Source organism: Leucoraja erinacea, chromosome 15 (assembly GCF_028641065.1).
Source record: "Leucoraja erinacea ecotype New England chromosome 15, Leri_hhj_1, whole genome shotgun sequence".
NCBI classification, from domain to species: domain Eukaryota; kingdom Metazoa; phylum Chordata; class Chondrichthyes; order Rajiformes; family Rajidae; genus Leucoraja; species Leucoraja erinaceus.
In genome coordinates this window covers 12098127-12119767 of record NC_073391.1, presented here as the reverse complement: position 1 = coordinate 12119767, position 21641 = coordinate 12098127, and the positions used below count along the sequence as shown (strand labels likewise).

The window sequence follows — 21641 nt, the reverse complement described above, 5'->3', positions numbered from 1 at the left end:
TCAGGGAGTGTATGGGATAGAATAAGTTACAAGAAAATAAGTGGAAGAATGGGATCAATGAAAATGTTCAGGCACAGACTGGACAGACCAAATAGCCTTCAATGTCATTAGTAAATGAGGTTTTATTGTGAGGCTGCAGAATCGCAGGAAATAGCTCCTTTACAGTTGTTGAGAAGGCATGGTACCGACATCGGTCACTAGCAAGTGTGGGTGATGGACAATACTTAGCAAAATCAGAGCCATTGAGTTTACTTAACTAAGAGTTGGAGCAGTTATGTTCACCCCCATACATACGTTTGCTTGACTGCAGCAACAACCATATTAGCCCGATGCCTATGATGGTGGGCTTGTTGTACAAGGAGAGAGGCCTTCCTGCATTTCTCATTGAAGCATATCTAAACTCTTACATCCTTGAAAGATAGATGATGTTTCCCTTGACTGGAGTGTCCAGAACAAGGGGGTCGCAGTTTCCCAATTACCAGTTCAGGTTGGAAGTGGTTTGACATTTCTATTCCTCAGGAATAACAAACCTTTGGAATTCTCTGCCCAAACGCACTGCAGAAGATTGTTCGCTGAGTTATTCAAAACAACAATCAATGTTTTTTTTGGTATTAAGGTTATACAGTATAGGGACATGGGGGTAAAGCATGAAAATGGCTGCAATAGAGGATTAGCCATGGTGTTATCGGATGGTGAATCAAATATGAAGGGCCAAATGGCCGACTTCTATTTCATACTAGACCAAGTGCAGACCCGTTGGGTCTGTTTCCCCCCACGCACTCGCGCTAATAGAGGGGAGGAGGGGGGGAGAGAGAGAGAGAGGGGGGGGGGGGGGGGAGAGGGGGGAGGAGAGAGGGGGGGGGAGAAGAGAGGGTGAGAGAGAGGGGGGAGAGAGGGTGCTGGGGAGAGAGGGGGGAGAGGGGGGGAGGGGGGGGGGGGGGGGAGGTGTGGAGGGGGGGGGGATTAGGGGGAGAGGGGAGGAGGTGGGGGAGGGGGAGGGAGGGGGGGGGGGAGAGGGGGGGAGAGGGGGGGATGGAGAGGGGGAGGGGGGGGGGAGGGGGGGGGAGGAGAGGGAGGAAGAGGTGGGGGGAGGGAGGAGGGGAGGGGCGAGGGGAGAAGGGTGAGAGGAAGAGATGAGAGATTGTGGAGCAAAAGGGGGTGAGAGAGGGGGAGTGCGGAGAGGGGAGGAGAGGGGACGACAGAGAGGAGAGGAGGGGGAGAGAGAGAAAGGGAGAGGGAGAGGGGGAGAGAGAGAGAGAGAGAGGTGGGGAGAGAGAGGAGAGGAGGGGGGGGGGAGAGTGCCTTTTTACTTCAACCCAAACCCAAACAACCATTTGCAGGCAGTGCTTTTTTACCTCTAACCATATTTTCATTTTCAAACCAAATTAAGGGTACTCACAGTGCTGTAGACATTTGTCAGTGTCATTCAAAGCTCTGATTGAGGCACACCACTTACAGAGACTGATTGAGGCACACCACTTGCAGAGACTGATTGAGGCACACCATTTCCTGGTTTTATATTCCCTCCTTCTCCCTCCAGCGGGGGCAGCAGAGAGAATGGGGAATGTTGTAAAAACATTAATATATCTGTCAATTTTCATCAACGGGAAAAATCCACGGCACACATGCGGCGGAGGGGGGCTCTGAGCGAGGTGGCCAAAAATGACGGCCGTAGGTGGCGGCGTACTCTCGGAAACCGCAGCACAGAAAGCCAAAACCGGCCAAGAACAGAGTTTTAGTAATATAGATATTCTTGGGTATCAATGTAAAATGCTTTCAGTGTCCCTCGCGTTCAGAGGGGTACTAAATAAATATGTCTTTTACTATGAGGTAAATTGCTTTTCTAATATCTCACTATGTCTTGTGACTTATGATTCCATTATGTTTTTAGATTCAAACACCATCATATTTCCTTTGATTTATTTTTATACCTGATGGAAGCACTTAATTAAACAGTTCTTTACTTCCACTTTGGTTTGTGCGCTATTAAGAAGTTCCAGTCTCACGATGTTGCCACAATTGGAGCCGACGGCTGCAGCATTGTGCGCTGCTTCGACATGGAATTCATCAGATCATCTTTTAGTCATAAACCAGTGGGTTACATAGTGCAGTTGAAATTGCCATAACAAATACACCCACAATGTGCTAGGCCATTTATATTAGCATGAAACTTTGGCGTTTGTAGTAAAATAAATTGGTAAGCCATCTGCATATAAAAGGTTTGAAGTTTAAAAATGTAAAAGTCTTGTATGTGAGGAAAAAATGCCACCGAAGCATATGCTTTTTCAAAGTCATGGAACAGGCAGATAGATACCTGGTAAGTTATGCTCTTCTATACAAAACATCAAGTCATAAATCATCTTAATATACTCACCAATAAATCTTGTACAACCTTTTTTATCCTCATTTATTATTAATGACAAGTAGGACTTAATATTTTATTATTTTTTTGCTAACAATGGCGTTCCATTTTTATTCTATAGCACTTAATGGTATAATCGGATAACAAATTATTTTCTCCAGGTTCGGCTGCTAAGTACTTTCTGTAAAGGATGTAGATGGCAATTTGTCCGTGTATTAGACGGAGCCGTATATATTCCATGAAAAAAATTGTATATTAGGTTTCAGGATTGTTATCGCACAGCAGTTTCAACATTTGAAGCCCTTAGCTAAGCAAATTGCAGTCAACAGTGTGACATGGGTTGATTAATATTACGATCATTGCTCTTTGTGAATGCTAATGGAAAAAGTTTCTGTGATGTTTGGATATCTGTAGCCATTGACTGTTGTGTGATCACAACTTGCAAACCCTTTCAATGCAAAGCCATCTTGATCTGGTTGGTGTTGAACACCTGGGCGGCGCGGTGGTACAGCGGTAAAATTGCTGCCTTACAGCGCCAGGGACCTGGGTTTGATCCTGGTTATGGGTGCTTGTGTGTACGAAGTCTGTACCTGCGTGGGTTTTCTCCGAGATCTTCAGTTTCCTCCCCCACTCCAAAGACGTACAGGTTTGTATGTTGTTTAATGAAGGAACTGCAGATGCTGGAAAATCGAAGGTGGATAAAACCATATAACCATATAACAATTACAGCACGGAAACAGGCCATCTCGGCCCTTCTAGTCCGTGCAGAACATGTATTCCCCCCTAGTCCCATCTACCTGCATTCAGACCATGACCCTCCAGTCCTTTCCCGTCCATATAAATGGCTATCCAATTAATTTTTAAATGATAAAAATCGAACCTGCCTCCACCACCTTCACTGGAAGCTCATTCCACACAGCTACCACTCTCTGAGTAAAGAAGATCCCCCATTCATGTTCCCCCTAAACTTCTGTCCCTTAATTCTCAAAGTCATGTCCCTCTTGTTTAAATCTTCCCTACTCTACCACTCAGTGGGAAAAAGCTTATCTACGTAAACTCTGCCTATCCCTCTCATAATTTTAAAGACATCTATCAAGTCCCCCCTTAACCTTCTGCGCTCCAAAGAATAAAGACCTAACTTGTTCAACCTTTCTCAGTAACTTAGTTGCTGAAACCCAGGCAACATTCTAGTAAATCTCCTCTGTACTCTCTCTATTTTGTTGACATCCTTCCTATAATTAGGCGACCAAAATTGTACACCATACTCCAGAATTGGCCTCACCAATGCGATGTACAATTTTAACATTACATCCCAACTTCTATACTCAATGCTCTGATTTATAAAGGCCAGCACACCAAAAGCTTTCTTTACCACCCTATCTACATGAGATTCCACCTTCAGGGAACTGTGCACAGTTATTCCTAGATCCCTCTGTTCAACTGCATTCTTCAATTCCCTACCATTTACCATGTACGTCCTATTTTGATGTGTCCTGCCAAGATGTAGCACCTCACACTTATCAGCATTAAACTCCATCTGCCATCTTTCAGCCCACTCTTCCAACTGGCATAAATCTCTCTGTAGACTTTGAAAATCTACTTCATTATCCACAACACCACCTATCTTAGTATCATCTGCATACTTACTAAGCCAATTTACCACACCATCATCCAGATCATTGATGTACATGACAAACAAAAGTGGACCCAACACAGATCCCTGCAGCACCCCACTAGTCACTGGCCTCCAACCTGACAAACAGCCATCCACCATTACTCTCTGGCATCTCCCATTCAGCCACTGTTGAATCCATCTTGCTACTCCACCATAAATACCCAACAATTGAACCTTCTTAACCAACCTTCCATGAGGAACCTTGTCAAAGGCCTTACTGAAGTCCATATATACAGCATCCACTGCTTTACCCTAATCAATTTCCCAAGTAACCTCTTCAAAAAATTCAAGAAGATTAGTCAAACATGACCTTCCAGGCACAAATCCATGTTGACATTTCCTAATCAGACCCTGTTTATCCAGATGCTTATATATATTATCTCTAAGTATCCTTTCCATTAATTTGCCCACCACTGACATCAAACTAACAGGTCTATAATTGGTAGGTTTACTCTTAGAACCCTTTTTAAACAATGGAACAACATGCGCAGTACGCAATCCTCCGGCACTATTCCCGTTTCTAATGACATTTGAAATATTTCTGTCATAGCTCCTGCTATTTCTACACTAACTTCCCTCAATGTCCTAGGGAATATCCTGTCCGGACCTGGAGACTTATCCACTTTTATATTTTTCAAAAGTGTCAGTACTTCCTTTTCTTTGAATCTCATAGTTTCCATAGCTACTCTACTTGTTTCCCTTACCTCACATAATTCAATATCCTTCTCCTTGGTGAATACAGAAGAAAATAAATTGTTCAATATCTCCCCCATCTCTTTTGGCTCTGCAGATAGTTGTCCACTCTGACTCTCTAATGGACCAATTTTATTCCTCGTTATCCTTTTGCTATTAATATAGCTGTAGAAACCCTTTGGATTTACTTTCACCTTACTTGCCAAAGCAACCTCATATCTTCTTTTAGCTTGTCTAATTTATTTCTTAAGATTCTTTTTACATTCTTTATACTCCTCTAGCACCTCATTTACTCCATGCTGCCTATAATTATTGTAGATCTCTCTCTCTTTTTCCGAACCAAGTGTCCAATTTCCCTTGAAAACCATGGCTCTTTCCAATTTTTACTATTTCCTTTCAACTGAACAGGGACGTAAATATTCTGTACTGTTAAAATGTCACCTTTAAATGTCCTCCATTTCTCTTCCACATCTTTCCCATAAAACAAAATGCCCCAATTCACTCCTTTTAAATCCTTTCGCATCTCCTCAAAGTTAGCCTTTCTCCAATCAAAAATCTCAACCCTAGGTCCAGTTCTGGCCCTCTCCATAAATATATTGAAACTAATGGTATTGTGATCACTGGACCCGAACTGTTCCCCAACAAAAATGCTGGAGAAACTCAGTGGGTGAGGCAGCATCTATGGAACGAAGGAAATAGGAACATTTCCTTCGCTCCAGAGATGCTGCCTCACCCGCTGCGTTTCTCCAGCATTTTTGTCTACCCTAGGTTTGTAAGTTAATTGGCTTGATATGAATGCAAAATTTGTCCCTAGTGTAGGATAGTGTTAATGCGTGAGGATCTTTGGTCGTTGCGTACTTGATGGGCCGAAGGGCCTGCTTTTGCGCTGTATCTCTAAACTAAACTAAACCTATTTTTGAGGCTCTCTGATTTTGAAATAAATAATGTTCAAACTTGGTTTTGTAGTGATAGGCTTGCCTGTGGTTGTCACTGGTTGATGTTGAGATTTGTTGGGACACTGCAAGTGAACCACCATGAGGGTGAGGAACAGCATCTCATCTTCCCACGAGGGGTGTTGTAGTGCTTAGGATTTGTCATTGAATACAGTAACTACAGATGACCATGTGTTCCATCATCTGTCCGATCTGGCCATTTCTGATGAATTCGGTAACATTAACTCGATTTTTAATTCTCCACAGTCCCACGGAGTTACTTCAGCATTTGGTGTTTTTGCTTAAGATTGTAGCATCTGTAGTTCCTTGTGGGACTTCAGTCTCTAACTCTGCCCTCCTTTCACAGGTGCTGCCTGATCTGCTAAGTATTTTCTGTTGATCTGTTTTTCTTTCCATTCTCCGTCATCTGCCAAGAGACTGCAAATGCTGGAAGCTGCAGCAAGCGACTAAACCATTGAGAAGGTTCAGTGGGTCAAGCAGCATCTGTGGAAACAAAGGGATGGTCAAGATCAGGACTGAGGGTGTAGAACAAAGATAACCAGTATATAGAAATGAGATGAAGGGTTAAGGTGGGCAGGAGATAGATGGAACCAGATAAATGGACAAGCTAGATGCAAGAACATGTTCCCAATGATGGGGGAGTCCAGAACTAAGGGCCACAGTCTAAGAATTAAGGGCCTGTCCCACTTGGCAATTTTTTCGGCGTCATATCAATGTCGCCAAAAGATTTTGAACATTTCAAAATCCAGCGACGACAAAAAAAATGTTGCGGCATTTGAAAAAACACCGCGCGTCATACGTCATCACGCTGCGTATTACGTCATCACGCCGCGTATTTTTCGGTGACCTGATACGTCAGTCAATGATGCCGGCAGTCGCCGAAAAAATCGGCAAGTGGGACAGGCCCTTAAAGGGGAGGCCATTTAAAACTGAGATGAGAAAAAAAAAATTCACCCAGAGAGTTGTGAATTGTAGAATTTTCTGCCACAGAAGGCAGTAGAGGCCAATTCACAGGATGAATTTAAAAGAGAATTAGATAGAGCTCTAGGGGCTAGCAAAATCAAGGGATATGGGGGGAAGGCAGGCACGGGTTACTGATTGTGGATGATCAGCCATGAACACAATGAATGGCGGTGCAGGCTCGAATGTCCTGCAGCTATTTTCTATGCTATGAAAGGCAGTTGGACTCAGGTGGGGGAAGGGGTGGGACAGCTGTTGAGACACAAGGTAGTAGACACAAGGTGGAACCAGATAAGGGAAGGATAATGGGCAGATGGAACTAGATGGGGGAGTTAAGCAAGGGAGAATCAAAGGTAAATGATAGAATGAGCTGGAGGAGGGTGATGTGTAATATGTGAGGAAGGGATGGACAAAGAGTTCAAAGGGTAAGATATGTCAGGTGGACTGGTGGCAATGTGAAAGTGACAGGTTCACTGAGAGAGTGAGTTACCTTGTTTTGGAGAATTCTTTGTTCATCCCATTGAGCTGCAGGCTGACTGAGCTGAAGGTGAGAAACTGATCTAGTTCGTGTTTTTACCTCGCCATACTGGTGGAGAAGGCCAAGGACAGACAGATTGGTGGAAGCAGAATGAGAGTTGAAATGGCATACAACCAGAACCGGAGAGCGATTCCAGACAGAGCACAGACGATGGGCTAGGTGGTTTATGCTTGGTCTCATCAATGTAGCGAGGCCACATCATGAGTACTGATTGCAGCAGGCAAAATTGGAAATGCACCTGATTCATTTCCTCATCTGGAAGGCCAGTTTAGATCTTTTGATGGTAGTAGGGGAGAGGTATAAGAATGAGTGTTGCATCTCCCATGGCTGCAGGGAAAAGTGCTACTGTCGGGGAGGGAAGGGTAGATTGGACCAGGAAGTCATGGAGAGAGTGGTCTATGCGCAAAGCAGAAAGCAATGGGGAGGGGAAGATATGGTGTCTGGTGGTGGGATCCCATTGGAGCTCACAGAAATGGCGAAGGCCAATATGCTAACAGCATAGATTGGAAGGGTAAAAGATGGGGACTCCGGAACTCTATCTCTGCAATGTTTTGCCTTTTGATTGGTCTTTGACTGCAAATATTTATGTTGCATTATTTGCATGTGCTCTATTTTCTTCCTTGACGGTGCTGGCATGCTTCAGCAGAGGAGACGCATTGTTTATGGCAAGCAGCTTCTCTATTGCATTTGGCAATATATTTCATGATCGACCAGCATGTGTAGTTCAAGAAAAGTATGCTGCTGTACGCCCCATTTCCTTTGTGACGGTAAACTGATTCCTACCACTTGGTTCAGTATCTAACAGACTTGCCAAGAGGTAACAAGACTGGGACAAAGAAAGCCAAAGAAGTCGATGTGGCAGACAATTCTATATTGAGAAATTCCGAATACTTTTTTGACCATGTCACCCAGAATTTCAGCAATTGCAAGTGAAGAAAATCTATTTGTAGGCTTATAGAATCCTACAGCATGTAAACAGGCCCTTCAGGCCAACTTGAACATACCCCATCTCCACTAGTCCCACCTGCCTACGTTTTGTCCATATCCCTCTAACCCCTTATCCATGTACCTGGTTAAATACTTCTTAAACATTATGATTGTCCCTGCATCAATAACTTCCTTTGGCAACTCATTCCACCTGCCAACCTTTGGGTACAAAAGTAATCCCTCGGTTCCTATTAAATCTTTCCCCCCTCACCTGAAACCTATGTGCTCTGGTTCTCGATTCCCCTAGTCTGGACAAAAGACTCTATGCGTCTATCCAATCTATTCCTCTCATGATTTTGGAAACCTCAATAAGATCACCGCCTCATCCTCCAGCACTCCAAGAACTAAAGATTTGGCCTGCTCAACGTCTCCCTATAGCTCAGACACTCGACTCCTGGCAACATCTTGTAAATCTTCTCTGCATCCTTTCCAGCTGGACAACATCTTTGTTATAACATGGTGCCCAAAACTGAACACAGTACTCTAAATGTGGCCTCAGCAACATATTATATAATTGCAACATGACTCCCATCTTCCATTAGCAACACACTAAATGATGAAGTCTGAAGAAGGGTTTCAGCCCGAAACGTTGCCTATTTCCTTCGCTCCATAGATGCTGCTGCACCCGCTGAGTTTCTCCAGCTTTTTTGTGTACCTTCGATTTTCCAGCATCTGCAGTTCCTTCTTAAACAGACTGATGAAGGCTGATGTGCCGAAAGCCTATTCGACCATCCTAGCTATCTGTGACGCCACTTTCAAGGAACTATGTACCTACACCCTCTGCTCTGCCCCATTCCCCAGAGCTCTGCCATTCACTGTGTAGGTCCTTTGTTAGACTTTCCAAAATGCAACACCTCACATTTCTCTGTATTAAATTCCATCAACCATTCCTCAGCCCACCTGCCCAGCCGATCAAGAGCTTGCTGCAATTTTTGACAACCATATTCCCAAGTTACAATACCACCCACTTTTGTGTCATCTGCAAACTCGCTAATCATACCATGTATGTTTTCATCCAATTCATTGTTATGGATGACAAACAGCAAATGGCCCAGCACTGAAACTTGAACCAAACAACTAGTCACAGGCCTCCAGTCTGAAAAAAAAAACAACCTCCTATCACCCTCTGCTTCCTTCCATGAAGTCAATTTTCTATTAATTCAGCTATCTCCCCTTGGATCCCATACGATCTAATACTAGATTCATAATAAATTTCAGAGAACAACAAAAGGAGAAGAAAAGTATGATCAGCATCCCTTTGAAGAAGGGCAATAACATCTATTTTTTAAGACCAGTAGAACATTTTGAGGGGCAGCACGTCATAAAATAATAATCTAGTCCACGATTTGTCGCAAACATTAACTACACAGCTGATTTGATTCATGGATATTACCTTAACATGGAGCTATGTTACCTTCTTTTGTTTTTGGACAATGTAAGATATCCTAAAACAGTCAGAATATTATATCATCAACATCACATTCAGATGATGAAGAAAAGAAAATGGTTGGCAGCTGTAAAGGTCATTTTAAAGGAATAAATCAATGGTAAATTGGAACAGGATTTCATTATTTTCACTTTTTCTAATTACACAGTGAATTAAGTGGTCACTGGGCCTGTTCATTTCTTCCTCGTAATATTACTTCTCCCAGAAAATAACTTTTGGCTGTTTTTTTTTTTAGTTAGAGGGACAGGTTTGCGTCTCGGAATTAATACAATTTATGCAAATTTAAAATACAATTGCCAGAATTGCTGATATTTCACTTTAAAATGAGCGAACATTCCTGGTGGACCTGCTCTAATTTGTGGTGTTGCTCATATGTAAATGAAGGACAGATGGAAATGAGAATGAATACCTTAAGCAATGCCCGACACAAAACTCAAACACATGGAAGCAGTGACAAAGGTGTGTGTATACATGGTGTCATATTATCGATTGCGGTCATCAGTTATATTGTAAATGCCTAAAATTTTACCCCAATTATGCAAAATGAATGAGCATCAGACGAGAGGGCTCTTAAAATTGAAAAATAAAACAACTACTTTAAATTAACAATAGAATTTGTGTATAAGGTGAAAGTGAAAAATACATGACTACAGAAAAGTGATTTGCCATTATGTACCAAATGTTTATAAAAATCGTCGAATAACATCTTAGAAAAATAGCTTTCTGACTTTGAAACAGCCTTATAATATTTAACTCTCCCAAGATGTTTGCCATTCTATTTTAAACTAACCAATTAGTATGTTTTCTTCCATGAGATAACCAAGATTTATTGCAATCTTCTAATAAAAACATTCTTAGGCTATTTTAATTTTACTGTTTTTCTCACTATTTATTTAGTCTATTTTTATTTTCCAGGTTAAAACTGTAAGCCTTGTTTATCTTAGCTGCAGAATTTAGTGTTTTAAATATCTGGGTAGTCTATATTTAATAATAACTTAGCTGCCACTGATTATGACATTCCTCTGTTTTACAGTGGCTGTTATACATGCATTATATACAACAAAATAATTTAGAATGGTGGTGGACTATGTGACAATTTCAACCACTTTGAGGAACTCCTTAGTATTTTATCCTTATTGGTGTCTTGAAAACAATAAGATGGAGTGGTGGAGGTGAGAAAAAGAATGAGTTATAATATAACAGACTGCCAATCAGCCTGCCATTCACTATTTCCAATTTAATGGTCTATGTCTGCTTCAGATATTTCACACAGGATACCTTTGCAATCGAGTCCAGAATGATAGGAACCATCAGTCTCATCTATTAAATTGTAGGCTTCCTCCTCAACTACTTTTACTGTCATGGTATGTCGGTTGAAAACAATTCTTCAGTCCGACCAGCTGTTAAAGTGTTAGCCCGCTGTTCTTTTCTTTGTGCTGTAGTTGTACAGCAGTAGACAGGAATCATAGAAAATGGTGCCAGACTGACTTAAAAAAAAACAGGAATGGTATAAAACTCTGAAGTTTCTTCTGCACTTTTTGCCTCAGACTAATTTTCTTACTAAACAATTTTGTGAGTCATACTCTCATCTACCTAGATGTTAGAAATTACAATGTAAAAAAAATCAAACCGGAAAGTAACACGTTATGAACAATTTGTTCATCTCAAGATGCAATTTTAAAAACACAACATTTATTGGAAAGATAACTTAAACTATTCAACTTTAATTTCCATGAGAGTTATTTTGAATGGATGCCCTCCCGTAACTTAGGAATATAACTGGCCCCACATTTATGAGCCATCAAAGCTACAATGCCTGATTATGAGAAATTTGAAGGAAATTCTGAATGTCAAATGTTTTATAAATTGATAAGGATGCTATTTTCAATTACTCCTCCTCCTCCTCCTTTTTCCTTTCTTCTCCCCGCCTCCCCCCACCCCCCATCAGTCTGAAGAAGGGTTTCGGCCCAAAACGTTGCCTATTTCCTTCGCTCCATAGAATGCATAGAACGCTCCATAGAATGCATAAACTGCTGCACCCGCTGAATTTCTCGAGCATTTTTGTGTACCTGCTATTTTCAATTCTTCTATACACACAAGAACATAAGATATAGGCTCAATAAAGGGCAATTTGATTCCTGGAGTCAGCTCTGCCATTCAATATGATCTTGGCTGACCTTCCATCTTAAACACCATTGGCTTTAGCTTATTCCCATATCTCATGATTTCTGTACATGCAGAGAATTTGAAGGTTTCACGTCCACCAAGTAAAGAAATGTTTCCTAAATTTTTACTTAAATTTCCTATTCCTGATTGAGCTTGTAACCCCCAATAGTCGGCTTCTCATCCAGGGAAACATCCTCCGCACATCTGCCCTGTTAAGCCCCATTAGATGTTTGTACATTTCAATGAGGACATCTCTCATTTTCCAGAGACTGAGAGATGAGCCGATTCAATTTCTTGTCCGACAGACCCGCCATCCACGGAACCAATCTAGTGAATCTTTGAAGCACTTCCTCCGCGGCAATTGAATCTTTTTCTTCTGATGGGGAGACCAAACTTCTATGCAGTATTCCGACATAATTTAGTGTCGGCAACATCCTATATAATTAATAGCAAGATACGTTTACTCTTCGAGTCAATTCTTTATTAATAGAGGCTAACAAAACATTTGCCTTCCTAATTGCCTAGTTTAGTTGCATACTCGCTTTCAATGACTAGTGTATAAGGACTGATGACTTGTACTTAGTTTAGTTTGGGGATACAAGAAACAAGCTCCTCGGCCCACCTAGTCTGCGCCAACCAGCGATCCCCCTATCCCAATACTATCCTACATATACTAGGGGCAACTTACAATTCCACCAAAACTAATCAACCTACAAACCTGTACATCCTTGGAGTGTGGGAGGAAAGCGGAAGCACCCGGAGAAAACCCCCGCACATCACGTAACAAACTCCATGCAGTCAGGATCGAACCCGGGTCTCTGGTGCTGCAAGGCATCAACTCTCCTGCCTTTCCTATTGTAATTCACATTTGGATGATGAATGCTGTGCTCAACAGATAGGCTCATTACAACCTAGCAAATGTATTGTGACATTACTTCACGTTCAAAATTGATGGAAGATAATTTTGACAGATCGCATGGTCAAAGAATGTTTTTGAGCACCTAATCCGCATGCTTGCTGTTTTTCTTTTTATCTCAATATTGATTTAGTGATCTGTTTTATAGCCCAGTTCAAAAGAAGTCAACCAAATGGAAAGTGCAGTTTGATTCCTGTACTCCATATTCCATAATGACAGAGAAGTGGCCAACAACTGTACCAACTCACCGAGCAGACCCACTAATTATCCCATTTCCCATCATTTCTACACAAAGGCAATTTTACATGACCAATTAAACTACCAACCTGCACGTGGGAGCAAAATGGAACACCTGGAGGATAGTTATACGGTCTCAGAGAAAATATGCAACTCTACACTGTCAGATCCCTAGGTGAGTATTGAACCCAGGTCACTGGAGCTGTGAGGTAGCAACTCTGTCTTGCTCTAATGCATTGAGCAGAATAACAGAAAAATGATTGGAAATCTTGACAAATTGATTTTGAAAGTGTTGAAACATTTTGGCAGTGAGAAACTGGAGCGTTGACAATATCACTGCCTGTTAAAATGCATCTTAGCATTGATTTGGCACACTGTCATCTGCTACATTTCATTTTATCATTGATAATGGATAATACTAAAATAATATAAGGATTATACTGCTTTGCTCTGAGGAGGCAAGTATGAAAAGCATAACAGGAGCTGGAAACAATGGTCTTTCTCTCGTGAAAGCCTTCTTTGGACTCTATCAATATTTTAAACTTGAGTTTGTTCCAGTGCTGAAATCATGATCTCCAAATACTCTTTTCCTGTTTTGAACAAAGGCTATTATGGCACTTTAAAGGTGTAGGTGAATTTTGTCAGCAAAATAAAGGATCTAGTCATCAAATTCAGGAAGAGGGTGGAGTACATGCCCCTGTCTACATCAATAATGTTGAAGTGGAAATGGTCGAGTGTTTCAAATTCCTTGGTGTAAATGTTGAAGTTCAGAGTGTCGAGAGCTTTAAATTCTTGGGTGTACATATCACCAAGAAATTTGTCCCGGTCCAACCCCATTGATGCACTGGCCAAGAAAGCACTTTAGGCCTCTACTTGCTCAGAAGACTAAGAAAATTTGACATGTCTCCAATGACTCTTACTAATTTCTACAGCTGCACCATGGAAAGCCTCATATTGTGATGCATCACAGTTTGGTTTGGCATCTGGTCTGCTCTAGAGTTTAGAGTTTAGAGGGATACTGCATGGAAACAGGTCCTGCCGGCCCACTGAGTCCACTTTGACCATCGATCACCTGCTCCCACTAGTTCAATATTATCCTACTTTCTCGTCAACCTCGTACGCACTGGGGGCAATGTACAGCAGCCCATTAACCTGCAAAACTGCATGTCTTTGCGATGCAGGAAACTAGTGCACCCAGAGGAAAACCATGGGAAAAGGGAGAATTTGCAAATTCCATAGAGATAGCCCCTGAGATCGGGACCAAACCCAGCTGCCTGGCACTGTGAGGCAGCAGCTCCACCAGCTGTGCCACCCAAAAGACTACAAGAAATTGCAGAGAATTATGAATGTAGAACAGTGCATAAAACAAACCAGCCTCCCACCTTCCCACGACACGGCTGCACATCACGCTGCCTGATAATCTTATCAAGGACCACTCACAGCCCAATCATTCCCTTGTATTCTGCCCGTTAGAAGATGTAAAAGCTTAAAAGCACATTCAAGAGTGGCTTCTTCCCTGCTGTTATCGGAGTCTTCAATGGACCTCTCCTGTGCTAATGGTAGACACAAAAATGCTGGAGTAACTCAGCGGATGAAGCAGCATCTATGGAGAGAAGAAATTGAGGTAGTTCCCTTCTTCAGATTGATGTTCATGTCAGGTCTGAAAAGGGGTCTCGACCCGAAATGTCACCCGCTCCTTCTACACAGAGATGCTGCCTGTCCAGCATTTTGTGTCTATCTTCAGTGTAAACCAGCATCTGCAGTTCCTTCCTACCCGCAAACTATATGCCTGCCCATCATATCAGCCACCTCACACCCTTCTTTGAAAGAACCTACATACAAAGAATAGCCTTGTTGGCTGTCTCAGAACCCACTGAGCAGCAGTCATCCTTAACCTGGAGGTAATGCTCTGAGAAGAGGAGAGATTTTGAAATAGAGTGCAATCTCCACAACAGGAGTGTTGGAGGACATCTTAACACCCATATTACAGTGGACCTAGTATTTCATCTCATTTCTGTCTAAGGAAACATGATAATACCTGCAGTCTATTTGAAATAACAGTATAACAAGTTTCATTATAATGAAGTTGCACAGTTTTTGTGTCCAACCACAAAACTGCTTGATACCTGACGATTAGACTTTATTTTGCTTTTTTTATTTCTGGAACGTGACAGTTTACATGGTGATGAAAATCAAATCAAGTTTAAAACCTTTTATTTTCCATCCAGAGAGTAAAAATGAATTCTACATCATTTGAGTATGTACATCATGACAGGATTCAGTATTTAAAAAAAAAACGAAAATCAGCAAGATTATGTTAATACTCTATTTTTAAGTTTGTAGAACTTAATGTAGAACTAAATAATTAATTTTCTTTGCCAATTATTCCTTTAACTAGGGTATTGGTGGCAATGTTGGGGGTGTGTTTCTCTGTTAAAGTATCCAGTCATTTTTAAATCAAGGTTTTTGGTTGCAGTTTATTAAACATTAAACTGTTTCCTGTGAAGCTCAGACATCGGTAATGATCCTCGTCTTCATTTTTCTGTTGTTAGCTTATAAAGAGCATTTCTGTAGGGCACTGCATTTGTCACCCAATTCTGAACTGCACAAAAAAGGCAATACTGGGAAGAGACTAAGTAAAGATGTCTAAAGTCAATGAAGAATGGTATTTTGAACGGTAAATTCTGCAGGCAAAATAAGCAAAAGATAACTTTGACATTGTAAAAGTATCTCAGCAGAGATAGATGGTATCATAGGTATTAACAGGAAAGTCATAGGCTGGAAGTGAATGTGCTTCTATGGAAGCTGTAAATCTGAAGATCAGGGCCACAGGGTGACACTTTATCATCTGAATCATTTGAACCCGGGCCTTAGTTATAAGGGACTGACACTTCTTAAATGGATGAAGTACTGGGTCACTGCAATGGAGGAAAAAAAAGGTACATATCTAAGATACACCTGAGCAGTATGTCAGTCTCAAGATTAGCAATCATATGGGTCATGCCTTTTTAAAAGCATGATTAATAACAAAAGCTTCAACTTACCAAACTTAATGGGAGATGTGAAAGGAGATTATTGTTTTTTTTGTTTGTTTTACTCATTTAAAGCTCACAGTAAATAATGTGTTATTTAAGCTCTGGGCTCTCAGATGTTAAATATTTTATTTATGTGACACAGGATTATCTAGTTAACTACTCTCCAAGAGATTCTGAATTCAGAAAGCTGAATCCTTCTTTGACCAGGGACAATTTGTAATATTAAAAAAACAGTAAAGAAACAATGCTGTACATTCTGCTGTCTTTTATACCCCGGAATGCTGTTCCTTTTGTGCTTTGTACTTCTTGGCTTCCGTCATGTTATTTCTGCCTGTATGATTTCATGTAATTTAATAGCAGTGATGAATATTTTAAAACTGAAATTTAAAAATGCATCAAACCAGAGAAAATGCTATCATGCATAATATTTTCTGAATAAAGAAAATAACATGATTAAAACATTTGAGAACTCTAAATGTTCATTTTATTTGACTTTTCTAACTCCCTCCCCATTCCCCCCAGTTTAAAACTGTTGGCAGACTGTTCATTTCAAATAGCTACATTTTGGAAAAGGTTTGCCATTTGGAGCTCTGCAAAACCAATTTTATAAATTGTTTCTTCAGAGACAGTGGAGAGCAATCTAATTGAACACCAATTCAGCTATTTTGCCTCTGGTAAACCCCAGCTACAAGCCTGTGATCCCATGACTGGCACGGATGGTGCCCTGTCTGTTTACCACCACTAGATCATTCTACATTTGGTAGGTAGAATGTGTGTACACCTGAAAGGAATAGTCAATGACAGTTTGCTTTCTCTGATCTGGCACTGAAATGTGAAGGAACATGGGCGCTGCACTAGTCTATTTGCATATGGCAACACAGTATATCAAACTATTCCTCAGTTTCTACAGAAATGGGCCTGTCATAAACAACAGCATTATCAAGGCACCATTGCACGATAGCAAGTGGACACAAAGAACTGAAACATACTTACAAAAAAAGTCAGGAAATGCCAAAGTAACTTAGACAGCATCTCTGGAGAACGTAGATAGGCAACATTTCAATTGGGACCCTTCTTTAATACTACTTCTGAAGAATGGTCCCAACCTGGAGATGCTGCCTGACTGAATGAGTTACTCCAGCACTTTGTATCATACCATTGTATAATCATTTGTTTTCACTCCAATTTGTTGAGATTATCTATCCTTGGAATCACTCTGAACCATTTGACTGTAGTCAAAAGACGATTGGCTTGAGTTTTGTTTCCTATTCCCACCCGTAACTTCAGGTAGATCTCCGGGATCTGCATGGATCCTTCTTCTTAATTGCGCAAGGCTGAGTTGTGAACACTGCTGGCCTGGGGGTCCAATCGCTGAATGAAGAGCGAGGGTCCTAGTTCATTAAATGTTTTCATAAAATACATTTTGTATTAGCCAGCAAAGCAACACAAAGCTCAAAAAAAAAAAAAAAATCTGCATCTGGTTGTACCACACTGGAAATATGAAATAAGAACAGAAGATGCAGTTAACACTCAGCAAGCTGGGCTGAATGGGTGGAACAAGAAAGAGTTAACGTGTCAGTTTTTTAATGCTGAGGTAAGGTAAAAAATATGATGAAACTATGTACAGTTCTGATTCTAAGGTCATATATTTTCCAATTTCCAAAAATTGCTACCTAACCTACAAAATGATCCCAGTATTTTCTTTTGTTATTACAAAAGCTTGAAAATGTGGATTCTTATGGAGAATTCACTTGCTTAACAAAGCAATTTTTTGAAAATGAAGGTGTCTTTATTAACACACACGTTCCCAACTACAGTACGAAGAAGACTATGGCACCCTACTGTTTCCATCTTGCAATCTCATTACTCTCATGCAGCTCGAACCCAACATCTGTAATTGCAGAAGATGATTTAATAAGGATTCTCAGTTAAAATATTTTCTCTATGAAAATGAATTACTAGCTGATCAAACTTGCTACAATTCAAGCTTTTCTAGCTGGCTAAATCCCAAATGATTCCCCAGAACTCTTGACAACCTAATCATTGGAACATATTCTGAACCCTGGCTGTCTAGTCTTACTATGATTATTTCTTCTAAGGTCACATTATTGTACATCACAACAAAATAAATGTTGGGTAAATGACAGATATATGGTTGTGTAGAAATAATGTAGAGCCATGGTTAGATGTTCACTGCTTCTTAAATTGAAAAGAAAAACTTCCAATATGTAAAATTTGATTGCAGTTAAGTTGCTGTCTTTCAATCCATTTTACAGCAAGTCCTCTGACACCATATGTGTTGATCTTTTGAAATCACATAAAGTTTCTTGAAAATTCCAGTATACATATGCTACATTGCTTTAACTTATGCTTTAAATATTTTAACAAATCATGAATTAATGATCTTCATTTTTAAATGTCATGCCAAGATGACCTTTTATATTATATACTAGATAAGTGGGACCCGTTTGCTCCCATGTTCACATGGGAGGGCTGGTACCCCAACAACATATTCCACCTCTCCACCAATTCCAATATTGGTGGACATGGGGGAGGGGGGGGGGGGCTTTCTGGAGCACTAGTATGGGTGTTGTGGGCTGACGGGACTGGTTTCCAGAGGGCTAGTATGGACATTGTGGGCCAAATGGATTCTTGGGGTGGCAGCTCAGTCACTCAATCCTGATGTGCTGGCAGCTCAGGGCTGGTGGGCTGGCAGTTGATTCACGGCTATTCCTTGAAATTCCATTTCAAGCAGGGTGCAAGACCACCAAATTCAAATGCAGTTTCCGACCACTTCAAGCAGGGTGCAAGGCCAACAAATTTAAGTGTAGTTTCCTGCCACTTCAAGCAGGGTGCATGGCCCAACAAATTTAAGTGCAGTTTCATGCCACTTCAAGCAGGGTACATGACCACTAAACTCAAGTGCAGTTTCATACCATTTCAAGCAGGGTGCAAGGCCACCAAATTCAAATGCACTTTCATACCATTTCATGCAGGGTGCAAGGCCACCGCATTCAAATGCAGTTTCATACCATTTCAATCCAGGTGAAGCCATCACAAAACCACCATAAAACCACACAAAACACTACAAAACACCACATAAACACCACACTCACAGTTTAGTGGACATTCAGTGTGTTCAGTTGATTTACAGCTCAGACAGTCGTGATCTCTCCCTCCCCCATCTTGCAGAGACTGAGACACCCACACTTCCGGGTTTTATAATCCCTCCCCCTCCCACCGGAAGGGGTGTGGCCTTCATGGCGTGATTGACAGGAGAGAGATTCTCAACATTTTTTAAACACTAATATCACTTTTATTTTTAATTGATGGGAAGAATCCTCTGCACCAAATGAGCGGAGGAGGACTGAGTAAGATGGCCAAAAATCACAGCTGTAAGTGGTAGTCTTTTATCTAAAATCAACATACAGTTCAAACAGGAAGTTGTCAAGTTTAGACGTTTATCATTTTTTATTTCAAACCAACCACCACCAACCATTTGCTGTGCTTTTTCAAACCAACCACCACCAACCATTTGCTGTGCTTTTTCAAACCAACCACATTTTCATTTTCAAACCACATTAAGGGCACTCAAGGTCAGTAAAACCACACTCACAGTTTAGCAGACATGTGTTCAGTGTTATTCACAGCTCAGACTGAGAGACGTGACCCTCTCTCTCCCCCATCTTGCAGAAACTGACTGAGGCACTCAACACTTCCGAGTTTTATAGTCGCTCAGGAAGGGGTGTGGCCTTCAGGAGAGAGAATTTCAACATTTTTTAAACACTAATAACTTTTATTTTTAATCAATGGGAAAAATCCTCTTGTCCTGCGCAGCAGAAGGGGACTCTAAGTAAGATGGCCAAAAATCACAGCCGTAAGTTGCAGCGTTTTTTCTAAAATCAATATACAGAACCACATGAAGTGGTTAACATCAGACTTTTAGTAATATAGATTCTGAATATTTTGTTTTTCTATTATATTTTCAAATGACCAAATTCAACATATCTATGGTTACAGGGTTTTCCCTTGTCTTCTTTTCCTTTGAAGATAAGATTATATTTGCCGTGTGTCAGTCCTGTGGAATCGTTCACCTCCAAACCCTTACCTGCCTGAGCTCTGAAACCACATTTTTCTCTTCAAGCCCACCTCGCTCATTTCCCGTTCCTTTCACACTATTCCCACTGAACAGCTGATAGTTCAACCTCATTTTCTGACTTCCTTTTTGTAGGTAGCCTGGCTCTGCTGCTCAAGTACGATTCCCTTTTCTTGGTCAGCAAAGCTCCAACAAGCTTGGCTACTGAAACTACCCAGGCAAATTACTGCCCTTCTCCAATTGGTCTTTCTCCTCCAAGGACTTTAAATGTGCTGTGCCTCCCGAATCTAAGCTGTTTTCCCTTAACTCCTTGTTTTGAATCGTTCTAATAGTTTTTCTTCCTGTGACATGATCACAGCCACTAATGACCTTCTATGTGTTTTTGAAAAGCACCTAAGTCTCCATCTTCACCATTTTCAACTTTTCTTCCATATTGTATTTGCATTTTCTTCCATTGCCGCCAACCACTGTCCACCCAGACACCTGGTTCCATTCTTATCCACCCATTTGTGGCAACAACTCATCCACTGTGGTGTTTTTCCTGCATCAGCAGTGCTCCCTTTGATGTCTCTCAAAGATCTGACCTTGAGTCTCACCATCTCGCATCTGCATTCTGCTCCTTTGCAGAAGCATCTAAAAAGTCAGCATTAGTTTCCACATCTACACCAATAAGCCCAACATTATCATCACCTTTCCTGATCCTTCGAGGCGTCAGAATGCACATCTGCCATTTAGCAAGGGTTGAGAAAATAAATAATCCCAGCTAAATATTGGAAGACCAAAGCTTTTGCACAGGTAACCACTGCATTACTTGGGGTTATATTTCCAGAAAACGGGCTGTATTGTAATTGTTCATAACATTTAAACCATAAAATCACAAATGTGAGTTGCAAAAAAATGATTTTATGGTAGTTTATTTACTTTCATCACATAGATTCTGAGAGTGAATTTTATTCCCTATCTCAAAATTCAGGTTAGGGATTTGTGAATTCTGTAAGAGTCAATTTCTGTAACCTGAAAAGCCGTGACGATGGGAATCGCCAGTACTTGGTCCCTGCGTAAGTTCTGTTGATGAATTTCTTTTGGTCTCCCTGACTGCTGTCTGAGTTGAACCAGATTCTCACAACCCTCCACTCATCTCTGTCCCAACAAAAATGTTGGACATTTCTGTCACAGCATTGAGATGGTTTATTTCCAACTCGGCTTCATCTTCTGAGTACCTTGCCTTATCTGCCGTTGAAAGCCTCATTCATCATCTGCTGCCATTAGACATGACTTTTCCAATATACTCCTGGCAGGCTTCCATCATTCTTTCTTCTGTAAACTGGAGTGTATCCAAGCCTAATCATCTCTGTACTTGCTGACCTCTGCTTCCTGTTTAAAAAAAGGAACTCCTTGATTTTTCAGAATTCTTAGGTAGACTCCCCCCCCCCCCCTCTTTCTCTAATTTCCTTCAGTTTATAACCTCCTGAAATGTCTGAATTCTTTGTTTATTCCCAGCTCCACTATTGGCAAGCCTACCCTCAGTTGCCTTAACTTAAACCTTAGGAATTACATTCCTAAATCTTTCTGGCTC

The 21641-nt window shown here is 41.1% G+C and overlaps 1 protein-coding gene across 5 annotated transcripts in view; it reads left to right on the top strand.

Annotated features, from left to right (window-relative positions):
• Positions 1-21641, top strand: part of mgmt (O-6-methylguanine-DNA methyltransferase) — a 434918-nt gene that overhangs the window by 79035 nt on the left and 334242 nt on the right. Inside the window, exon 1 of one of the 5 annotated variants that reach the window (XM_055646688.1) lies at positions 12613-13109. The exons of the other annotated variants lie outside the window; for them this stretch is intronic. The gene's annotated coding sequence lies outside the window, so the exon portion shown is untranslated. Of the gene's footprint in view, positions 1-12612; positions 13110-21641 lie in introns of those variants that run through there. 5 annotated transcript variants of the gene reach the window in all.